Here is an 11,917-nt window from a genome sequence, read left to right on the forward strand (position 1 = left end):
GCAGGAGATTAGTTCTGTAGGCTCTATGTGTCTAAAGGGAGAATCATCTATTGTTTCCTGTTTAAGATTTATTGCGTGACTGTTTAGACTGAATAATTTATTGTGAATGAGCCCTGAAACCTGGTGCCAGTTAAAGGGAGAAAAACACTCCCCAGAAAAGAGCTTCACCCTAATAGGAAAATGTCAGCATGCAGCAGACAGAGCAGAGGGGATAGGCGATGGGTGGCGGCTGGTTGCACTGTTGGAGACCTCAATGGCTATGTATCTTTTGTCATTACTTTATAATGATGAACTCCATCGTTAGGAGCCATTCATTACCGCTTAGCCTGTGTGATCTGATGCTGATTTGATAGGATCCAATTTAGCATTTCACTCTGGGCTCCATTCCATAGCCATTTGGGTTTGGATGTAAAAGGCAGTTTGATGCCGCCTTGATAGTGTTTTAAACTGCCGTAAAAAATGCTGGCACAGCAGTTCAATAGCCGTCTAACTAGGGGCGACATTGCAGGCTTGAATGTTGAGGCAGCTGCTTTTCTTTGTCCGAAATGCAGGCACAAAGTGGGTAGAGGCATCTTGTCTGGCTTTGAAACATCCACATCATGAAGTTCATACAGGAAACTGTTCTCCACCACTGAGATGCGTACATGGGCAGGGCTTCTAACTTCATCCTAGTTTGGAAAAAAAAAGGGGGAGGGAGGGAACTGAAGTTTCCTATGTTATTTTGGGGGGAAATTGTAGAAAATGACAGGTTCAAGATCTCAGATGTCTCCCAAATGTCTCCCTATCTGTTTCCACTGTTGAATCATTGGGGCTGGCTGTGTGGATTTTCAGTTGAGCAAACCTGCCCTGATCCCCATCATCAAACTGAGCTAATTTCTCTTATCCTCACCTCTCCTTTTTTTCTCAATTTGTTATCTGACTTCATTGCTGCTTTTGAACCTTGTGTTTCTTGAATTGAATGCAGCAAAGCAGTCCTGTTCTCATCCCAGTGGATAGGAAAAATTTTCCTATGTACTCAGAGTGACCAGACATATGAACCCAAGTGTTTAAGGGCAGCACTTCTCTAGATCACTCTTTGAACCTCTGTTGTATCACCTCAGTTCAAAAGCAGAGTCTGGAAACAACAAAGATTTCTAAATAATGGGTCCTGCCCAAAGCACTCACTAAATATGAATAGTTTTTACTTATTCCAAAAAGGACACAAGTTCATTAAGCCAATGGCATCGTAATTGAAGTATCCATATTTTCTAGAATAATTTGAGTTAGAATAATATATATGAACATATGTCTGCTTAAAGCTACCTGTCCACCACATGTGCCATCCCACTGAAGATGCACAACCATGATGGAAAGAAAAATGAGTCTTGAATGGATAATTCAGGGAATTAATTCAGAATTCAGGGAATTCTGTGATTGCTTAGTTCTGTATTCTTTCTCTCTAGACATTTCTCTAGCTGTCTGTAGTTGGAAATAAGATTGGACTTTGGGGAGGATCTCTGGGCTGGCCTAACACAGCCAGGTTTATTATATATTATTCTGTGGAATAATATGAAGAAGTGTGGATGAGGATGACCATCTGGGGGCTTCTCACCTCCCTCTTCATTGTTGTAAGATGCTTCTGTTGTCTTTTAAGGGACCAGACTGGAATCAGACATGCTCTGCAAAGGGTATGAGTGGGAGTATGCTCTCCTATCTCCTGCCATATGCATCATGAAGGTCTTCTGAAAGGTAAGATAGGTCGATCAGCATCACGTTCAGTAGACGTCAGATGAAGCTCTCTTCTTTCTTGGTAACCATAGTGAGCATCTGCTCTGTAATGAGAGGCATGGCCAAGTGGCTAGAATGAAAACTAATGATAGCATCATTGTTCTGTAGATTAGTGAAGCGAGTCAGCCTTAGAGCAGTAAATAAAGCAATTGCATTGGAGGAAATGAATGGCCCAAGGGAGCAAGGGCTAGAAATAAGAGATAGAAAGACCTATGAAATCACCTCATGGTCAGTATAAGATTGTTTCTGTACTCACTGTGACTAACCCAGTTTCAAATAATTCTAGTGAACAGGGTATTTACTAACCCTTTGGGGAGAATGCTCCATGGTGCCTGCCAAGATATATGTCACTATAATGCTTCTTTTTGTTAGCTGCTTCAAAACACATAATCTTCAGAGGTGTCCTTAATAGACTTAGCATCTCCTTGGTAATAGACTTAGCATCTCCTTGGTGTTGAGGACCCAAAATACCTGTACAGATGCATTGCTATCCACTAGTATTTTCCTGTAATTATGTTTTGCAAGTTCCATTGGCTTAGGCATGTATAGTAAGGAAATACCAAAGATTTCACCTCAGGGTCACTGAATTAGAAGTCAATCCAAACTAGACCAATGATCAACTGAAGGATATTAATATTTGACAGTTGTTGGATGAATAAAATGACAGGGACTGCTGATCAGGTTAGATGGGCCCTTGTCCAAAGCAGATTGGATCTCTTTCCGGCTGTCTCAGCAGAGAGGATCAGAAATGACAGTGGAAGAAGAGAAGAAATTGCTTCTCTCAATTTATCCAGTATCTTTTCTGTCATTCAGAGCTGGGATCCTAAGTTAGCAGCCTTCATAAAAGCTAACCTAAAAGTTAGTTCTTCAAAAGAAAGACACTAGGAAAAAGTTGTTTGTTTGTTTGTTTTATTAATAGTTTTTAAAAGGAATACCATTGTATTCATGAAGAAGTTCCTACCTCTGTCTTTAGACTTCTTTGGAAGGAATTCAGTGAAAATACTAATTTGGGGAAAGAAAAGCTGAGGAATAGGAAAATTAGCTTTAATATATTATTATGGTGCCTAGATACATTTACTCCATTTTTCTAGACTTTCTAGTTTGTCTTCCTGAAAAGAGTTGGTGGTATATTGTTAGGAATGTATTCCAGGCAGCTATCACATTGTGGGAAAATGGGGCTAAGGGCAGCTGAGCAGCACTTCCATCCAAAAATTTCAGGTTTGAGGCACTAATCTGTTGGTTTTGGCATTGAAGATACTACTGGAAAACGATGTTGTTTGGAAAAGAAATGTGAGTTCTTTGAAAAATAATTTGTGGTGGTAGATTTGCTGCTCTTTCTAAATGCCTTGATGAAAAGCTGCATAGAATAATCATATACCCAAGGGCTTCATCAAAACAAGAGGATGGAAAGGCACTGGGAGGATTTAGAAGATGGCAACACGAGGACTTGGTATGCCATAGGTCTCTACTACACATTGAACAAGTTATAGTATGAGATTTCCAAAGAATTTTGATTTTAATAAGTGCCCGATCCTTGAGAACTTTCAGATTTTCAGATGACCTCCGTAATCAGCTGATCTACTCAGAAAATACACCTTTGTTTGCAAAGCCTCTTGGAAAATCTATTAGGTTGCTCCCCAGATATGTGATACGGTGTTATGTCAACAGATTACATTGAAAATATAGTATCACAAATTTAATCCAAAGTCAAGCACAAGAGAACGTGGTGGGAGAAATATGGTCCATGCAGTCCAAGACTCTGCAGGCACAAAGGGGCTACTCAAGAGACACAGGGCTGTCAATGTCTAATTGATATTTTCCAAATGAATTATCTTTGCTCCCAAACACTGTCTTCTTTTTAGACTTAAATGATTTGGGCATGTACAGCTCCACACTCTATAAAGTCTGCATTAAAACTGAAAGCAGTGGGGTTGGTTGCTTGCAGTACAGATATGATCTATGTTTATGGCACTGCTGTAGGGTAAGAGAATGCTGTGCTGGGATTGGAAAGAATGTTTCTGTCCTCTTGGACAGAACTATTTTGGTGTCAGATTGGTAACTTACAGGAGAGTGATCATGACACTGGTCTAAACTGAGGAAAAGAAAGTATTCTAAAGGGCTGTGTAAGATGGATATTTGGCTATTACCAGCGAAGGCTGTTTTGCAAGCAAAGGTGTTTTGGACTGAAATAAAAGCTTTCAGAGACTGAGAGCACTGATGATTATGTGGCTCTTTATCTATAAGTTTTATTGAGGGTCAGTTAAACCATTTGAAGAACTTCTCCCTCATTGTCTCCATGATTTCTCTGGGAACGTCAGTGCAGGTATGAGACAAAGCAGCGCATCTGCTGCTGGAATTGTTTGTGGAGAGATTTGCCCAGCAAAATGCATATAACTCGATGGTCAAAAAATGGGGAAGAAAGGATTCTTTTTGTTTGTTCGGCAGGGAATTTTTGTTTAATCAGCAGTTGTTTTCAAAACCAAACACTGCCTGCCATCAGCCAAGGTCCAGGAACGTAAATATCTGGGCCCTCTTCCAGGACATGGCTGATCTCCAAACTGTTCATAAGGAGAGAGGAGGTGGGAAAGTGTCTCCTGATGCACTGCAGTTGGCAGTAGTGGTGCTTGCAGCAGCACAGTGACAATATTCAGCTCTCCTGGCCCATGTCATATGATTGGAGTTGCTTAGTAAAGCTCTTCGGTTCGTCATGTGTGATGCAGACCCACCCAAAATCCGACCACAACATCTTGCATCCCAATGAGAGGAGCAAACACAAAGACTGCGGCAAGTTACAGTCGAGTCCTTGTATAAATCCAGTGGAAGCTTCTGATGACTATTGCTTTTCTGGTATTAAATGAGAGCTTCCACAGGTTGGACACTGTGGGAAATTTGACTTCCTCACCTGGATGGTTTGTCAGAAACTGTTAGAGGGTTTTTCCTGTATAATAAGTTCATGGATCTGTTTTCTTGTTTTCTGTTGTGTTTGCCATTTTTAGCTGTGTGGAAGATCCTACCCATCTAAATGGATGTAGAATTGATGTGGCGGATTCAGATTTGGATGCCATGGTAGCCATTGTGTAATGAGACCTGGAAACACAGTTCTGAGAGATGTATCTTGACAAGTACATTTTAAATCTCACTGTATATTTTCCCTGATAATAAATAAACCAAAATCTTTCGAGTAACACTGATGTGAGAAGCAAGCTTAAGAATACAATGATTGGACTGGATGATCTCCAGAGGTCCCTATCTACACTGTGATTCTGTGATAGATGTAATAAGTGCCCAATCCACTTACATATCAGGTGACCTTCAGTGAATCTCTCTCCTTTTCTTGCCTTTTTCTTTTTTTTTTTTATGTTTAGACCATGCATTCTTTAAAGATGGAGATGCATTTTCCTGCCTAGTGCAAGCCCTGTCTTCATCCCAGTATCACACTGGAGGAAACTCCAGATTTCCATGTACATGTACAAAGGCAAATGAAGCACTGAGTGTTTTGGTCTGACTATTCCACTGCTTGTAAATTTCAGCACTGCTGATGGTAATGCAGCAAGCATAAACTTGTTTGGGGGGGGGGAAGCCTTCTGGTAGCTTATCTAAGCTCACTTAGAAAATCTGTAGCAGAGGCAGTGATGAAATTAAGGTTCAGATAAGCTCTTTTATGGCATGCTCATCTTGTCCACTCTTTGAGTCTGATTTTGTTCCACCAGGCTGATTGTAAACAGGTGAAGAAACTGAGGAGCCAGCACAGATAGTGCTAACAAGGGACCTGCTATGCAAACAGCCTTGTTGAGAACTATCTATCTGTGGGGCAAATGGAGGTGGGAGAAAGGGTAGGGAAGTTGAACTTGTGTATGCTGTGTGCTCTCCACCCCCATTTCTTTGCAACTCAGCTAGAAGGAGAGGATGGAAGCCAGGGAAACCTGCTTTAAATTGACTGACACTGTTTAGAATAAAATATATATATATATATATATATATATATCTGTTTTGTTTTTCCTCCAGATGAATATTAAAAGGTGGCATAACTGACAACCCAGCCCACTATAAGTTCGCCTCCTGTTTGGAGCTAAATTGGAATGAAATTCAGTGATTTTCTTACTGTGAGCATAAGAGGGACTGTGGGCCTCTAATCACTGCCTGTGGGTTTGACTCAGCCATCCATAAACTGCAATATTCACTCATTTATTCCTTTTCATTCAATTGCCTCCAAATTGCTTCAAACAAGCTCCCTGGCTGTTGGGGAAGGAGAAATTCTGCCTGCTCCTCATTAGAGTGGACAGGAGCGAGGAGGAGAGAAACACAATGTTGGTGCCATCCATCCGCTTCCTTCCTCCCCTTCTTTCCTTTTCTCTGAGAAGCGAGGGTGATTGAGGACATGTCCACCAAGCGTGCAAAGCTGGCAATTACACACTGTTTGCTGCTGTGTCTTGTACAACCAATTAAATACATTGCTGGGCACACGCCAGAAATAACTGCAACAGCAATCCCTGTTCTTTTTAATTTCTCTTTCCCCCCCCCAAAGTTTACCCAAGCATTTTGAATTTGCAATCTACTTAGAAAGCCAAAGATATACAGAGAGTCTTAGAAAAGAATTACAGAAGCACAGAATCATTTAGGTTGGAAAAGGCATTCAGGATCCCCAAGTCTAACTGTCACAGTGACCCACAGAGTCCCATGGTGAATGTTCACCTGCCACTTCCTAACTAGTAACCTTGTAACTCCGAGACAAAGACCAAATAACTTTTGGGGGTAGCTTTAAAATTTTCAATCATTTTGAAGAGTAAAATACACCAAAACATGTTTTTGACCAGAGAAGCTGTAGATGCCCCATCCCTGGGGGTGTTCGTGGTTGGATGTGGCTCTTGGTAGCCTGATATGGTGGGTGGTAACACTGTCCATGGCAGGGATGTTGGAGCTCAATGATCTTTGAGATCCTTTCCAACCCAAACCATTCTATGATTCTATGAATTACGTCTAAGGGTCAAGCCATGGGTCCATTTCTCTATGGTGATAACATGGTCAGCCCACCATAAAGGAACTAATCAGTACAGGTGGATCGTTCCCTGGCCAGCAAAAATCAGCATTTACCCAACTGTTTTTTTCTCCATCCTACATGTGACAAGCTGCATACTGTTGGTGACTTCCCTTATCCCTCCCTACATCGACAAACATAGCATCACAGATTCACAGACTCATGGAATCATAGGGTCATTAATGTTGGAAAAGACCACTCGCATCATCTAAGCCAACCACTAACCCCATCACCACTATGGCCAATAAGCCAGGTCCCTCAGTGCTACATCTAGCCTTTTCTTGAACACCTCCTGATAGTTACCCATGCAAAAAAACCCTCCTGAGATAAATGTTCAAGGAAATAAGAAGAAACACTTTTAGATGTGTTCTGGGCTGCAGGCTGGTGCAAATGTCCTAGAAACTGGGCTCCTCCACCGGATGTCTTCACTGATCCTCTCTTCCCAGCCTTCAGTTTTTGAACAGCAGGCAGCAAAAGTGGGGCAGAAATGGTCTTCATGCTCCTGCCCAATTGCTGGACTAAACATGGACCCACCAACAATAGGACAAGTAGCTGTGGGCAGGGAGGCTTTGCAAAGCAACCCCCTCATTTTTCTCCAGCACTCACAGGGCTCCGGCAAGTGAAGCAGATAAAGCAGAAAATACTGCATTGCACCAAAGGAATAGAGAGAGAGGGAGAGAGAGAGAAATCCCACAGTCTGACAGGCAAAGGCTATGACTGTCCCACTCCTGACAGGCTGCTGCGTGGTGTGGCGGAGGAAGGCAGGAAGCATGCATGATGCTCAGAGCAGAACTGCTCCCGTACTGAGAGCATTTATTGCGGTGCCTTTTGTGATGAACCACCCCCAAAAGCTTCTGTCTCAGCTCAGGCACCTTTGGCATCTGCAGACAGAGAAGGAAATATTTCCAGCTTACTGCCTGGAAATGAAAACTGCAACACTGGCTCAGCAAACAGAAAGAGTTGGGGAGATGGTGACAGCCTGTTTTCTACTAACAGTTGCTCTGATGGTCCATCCTGGTTCTGACTGTTTAGCTCTGCTGTGACCCTGATCCTCATTGCTCTTTGCAATGAGATGGGACACTCTCACTGTTCCATCTACTACTGCAAGTCTCCTTAGCTAGGGATAATAGTAACTAACCCAAAATAGTGGCAAAGATTATTAGCTAAGGCTGCAAACCAACAACCTTCCCCTCAGCTCCTTTTCCCTCAGTGTTTTCTATTGATGAAATGAACTATTCATTTCATTCCCTTTGTCACACCAATCTCTTCTATATAGTGAGGTCTTGACAGCACTGAGGCAGCTCTACCTTTCCCTAGGGGAAGCTACCATGATCCTGCTGCTACCAGGATCCTGCTCCTCCATATATATATATATTGGCATCATTGCAGTATCAAGGTAAGGCACTCAGGGTAGGCTATCCAAACACAGCCCCCAGTCTTGCACACATGCTTATTACCCTTGCATATGAAGGATAAGCAATAAGATTTATCTCAATAAATAATTTGGATATCTAAGCATTCTCTAGCTAGGAAATGGAGAAAGAAGGAAGGCTGGAATTGGAAACAGACACGATTTTACACTGTGAAAGACAATAATATCTCCTGCAGAGATAGTAAACACAGAGGAGCTGTTTCCAACCGGCACCCAGTAACAGATCCTTGAATCAGTGAAAGCTCAGAAGAAAGGGAAGGAGGGAGGCAGGCTTACACACATGTATCTTATTAACAGAGAAAATTAAGTGCATTTTTTATCTCCTTTGCTATCACTGTTTATCCAGAATTTGAAATCACACAACATTGCATATGTCAGGAAAGAGAAATCAGAGCATTGACAGAAAATGGGGTGGGAGGGGAGTGTTCAAAACCTGTTTGGAGGTGGATTCCCTGGGGATAAGCAGGGTTTGGTCCTGCACACTTGGCACCAACAGTGTGGTACTACTTCTGGACAGGTGTTTTTTGCATGGGGAACTATCAGACCTTGCCCAAAGTGCTAAGCTCCCCAGAGAGGGTAAGAGTAGACAGGGAACTCATGACCACTGCAGTCAGTATAATAAGGAGAATTTACAACATGTCAGGAAGCTGTATCAACTGATGGTTGCCTGTTTCCTTGGAGAAATACTGGAGGAGCCCATACCAAAAATAGGGCAGCTGCCAGGTTTAACATGTATGGGGCTGGTGCCATTCTTCGTCTGTGCAAATCCTCTGGAGATGTTCTCAAGTCATTCTTCGTATTTTCTTCCTTCTTTCCCTTTGGAGCCCAATGAGTTAATTCTAGCCTACTTCATGTAGTAGTTAGGTGGTCTTTAAGATCCCTTCCAACACAAACTATTCTATGACTCTATGTTTTGCTCTCAAACTGTTGCAAAACCTCCACTTGAGACATAGCAGACAAACCCTGAAAACTTTCATGCCTTACAGGTGATGCTACATACAGAAGAATAAAGCATAAGCTAGACCATGGAGACCACAATTCAACTGATGAGGGAATCTGGAGGACTTAATAGTTGGGTGTTGGTAGGAAACACTTCAGAGAAAACACATCCAGAAGGTCAAGCTGTGTGTCCTGGAGCTCCATTACCTTAAAGATATCTGAAAGCAGCCTTGTCAAGAGGAAGCACACAAAAAAAATCTCTGGCTACCTTTGATAATTGGAGAGCTACTTTCTTCTGAAAGGTTCAAAGCTTGAAGATGGTATTGTTCTGCCATGCAGAGTAATATATTTCTTAGTGCTCTCCATCTGTGTGGGTATGGAGTTTATATTGCAGTCAGTGGTGGGCTTCTCTCTCTCATCATCTCACTATCTCTATTCTACATTTTTTTTCTTTTAAAGTGGGATTTTATGAGGTGCCTAAATGGCTTAGGACTCCATTTTGATGAGCTATAACTCCAGTATTACTTCATCTGACGTAAAGTCTCATTGTGGGATGATACAGATTATGCATGAGAGCGAACCATCCTTCTTTTATTTTCTGATCATTGGAGAAGGATGAGGCTTTTTCTAGCATTCAACCTGAGTGATGTATTCACCATGTGTATTTAAGATAAGCTGTGCTTATTCATGCTTATTGGTCTCAAAGAAGAGCCAAGTGGCCAGGATATGACTGGTGGGATGGAAACTCACCCTTAACATTTATGGTTTGAAGCACAACAGCAGGCAAGGAGCAGTGCCAATGGTGGCTTTAAACTTACTCATATGGTTAATGTGGCTCTTGTCTGTGCATATTGTTGGTCATGAATATTTGGCTGCAAGCTCAAGACTGAAGCATCATTGTTAGAGATAGGTCAGTCATGCAGGTGATGTCCTCACTCCTTCATTCAGACCATGGAGATTTGTGCTTCCGATGTTGGAAGCACTCTATCAACCAGATAAGGAGCAATTAGATTTGAAAGGAAAGTGTCAGATACTGGTATCTTCCACACATTTTCTTCTGCCTTCCCTTATGGCCCATTAACATCTGTGTTGTGTTATCCATCTTCCATGAACTTCCCGGAGCTGGGACCTTGTTTGTCTGTGTCAGTGCCTGTGGATAGATCAGACAGAGGTGTCCAACATTTCCAGCCTGAGGGCTGAGAATGCTTTTTCACAGAGGCCACAAGGTCACCATTGATGCTGTAACTAAGCCAAGGCTCAGCCAGCTGAGCTTCATCCCTTCTCTCCCCGAGGTCTGTGAGCCCCACAGGGAAAGCTGACATCAAAAGCTGTCCCCGTGCTGCTATGATCACTGCAGGATGCCTGGCACAGGATGCACAAAGGCTGTCCTTTCTCAGTGTGGGCTGTAAAGGTTCAAGCCTCTGCTCTGAAACCTATACTGTCAGATCAATACTATTAGTGATGGGAGCTGAAATGCTTCACATAACTCACTCTGCTTTCAGGGCAAGAGAAATCTGGAGTCGCATGTGAGGAGCTTAATGCCTGCCAACATCAACAGCACTGACCACATCCAGCAACAATCCATCGGCATCTGAGATCCCATGCACATGAATGGACACCATGTTGCATGGTCAGTGGGTTATACATGCCTGGGAGTCAGCAGTAGGAGATTTCCAGATGCCAAGAAGTTTTCTCTGTACCTGCTGGCTGCTTGGCACTTGGCTACTGTGCATCTAAAATCACACAGCTCTGTGCTCGCTGCTGTTTACAACTGCTCAGTGTGAGCTCTCCCTGTTTTCCTGCAGGAATTAGTTGCCTTGGTAGTGAGTAAAGAAAACTCAAAATATTTTAAAGAAAGATGAATGTGAATATGTGATGCAGTTACCATAAACTCACTGACTCCCACTCAAATACATTCATCGCACAGGCTCTGTTTTCAGCTCCTTTTTTGTACCTCTCTCCCTATCCCCAGTTCAACACCACCCCTTAAATCCCACGCCTGCACTTTTCCACGCAGCCAGAGGACAGATGTGTTTATTTGCACGGTACCAGGCTGTGATTCCTGACTCTGCTGCTGAAGCACTGGGCAAGTTATTTGTCAGACACCCTGTATGTCAAGTCCTGCTCCTGTAAAACAAGCAGGGGATGATGCTGGGAAAAATAAATATGGCTCTGGCTGGCTGTACACAAAAATAGCGGTGATGGTGGTGAAATTTAAGCACCAAGCTGTGTGCTTGCTTTGTTAAGGGCTTGCAATGAATCGTGCTCGTTTCATTCAGATTCTGTGAAGCTTTGTGGGAAATCATCCTGGGGCTATCGTCATCCATCCTGGCCTTTAGAAAGGCATCGAGTGTACGCTGGTTTATGCCAGCTGAGGAAATACGCCCCTGTTAAAACAGATTTTCTTTCTTTCACAGCTAGGACAACACAGGATATCCCCATCCTACCAGTGGAGACTGCTGTTATCTGGAGTCTGTACACATCATTAGTTCAAGGGCTGTAATCGCAATCATGGGTCCCCTATTGCCTTGCTTTGCAGAGGAAACCCAACTTTCATGTTTCTCTCCCAGCGCCAGTGAAAGATGAAGGGAAAAGAGGTGTAGGATACAGAAAGGATCGACTTTAGAAACCAAAAGAACCTTGAAAGCTGAGCAAGAAGAATCAGAGCCAGGCCTGTGGGGGGAAGGAGGGGGATGGCTGGAGCTGCCTGCTGTCACCTCAGTGCCTCTTGACATGAGTTAGGA

At 42.9% G+C, this 11,917-nt stretch overlaps 1 long non-coding RNA gene across 2 annotated transcripts; it reads left to right on the top strand.

Annotated features, from left to right (window-relative positions):
- Positions 1–763: 763 nt before the first annotated feature.
- LOC107313081 (uncharacterized) lies at positions 764–11,084 on the top strand. Of its 2 annotated transcripts, none has more exons than XR_001554807.3 (2): positions 764–1,728; positions 10,676–11,084. It is a non-coding gene; the product is annotated as an uncharacterized LOC107313081 (long non-coding RNA). The 2 variants fall into 2 exon arrangements; XR_014945435.1 differs by lacking the exon at positions 10,676–11,084 and adding an exon at positions 4,764–4,952.
- Positions 11,085–11,917: the final 833 nt, after the last annotated feature.

The sequence above is a fragment of the Coturnix japonica genome, chromosome 1 (genome assembly GCF_054131305.1).
Source record: "Coturnix japonica strain WE chromosome 1, WE-NBRP24, whole genome shotgun sequence".
Taxonomy (NCBI): Eukaryota; Metazoa; Chordata; class Aves; order Galliformes; family Phasianidae; genus Coturnix; species Coturnix japonica.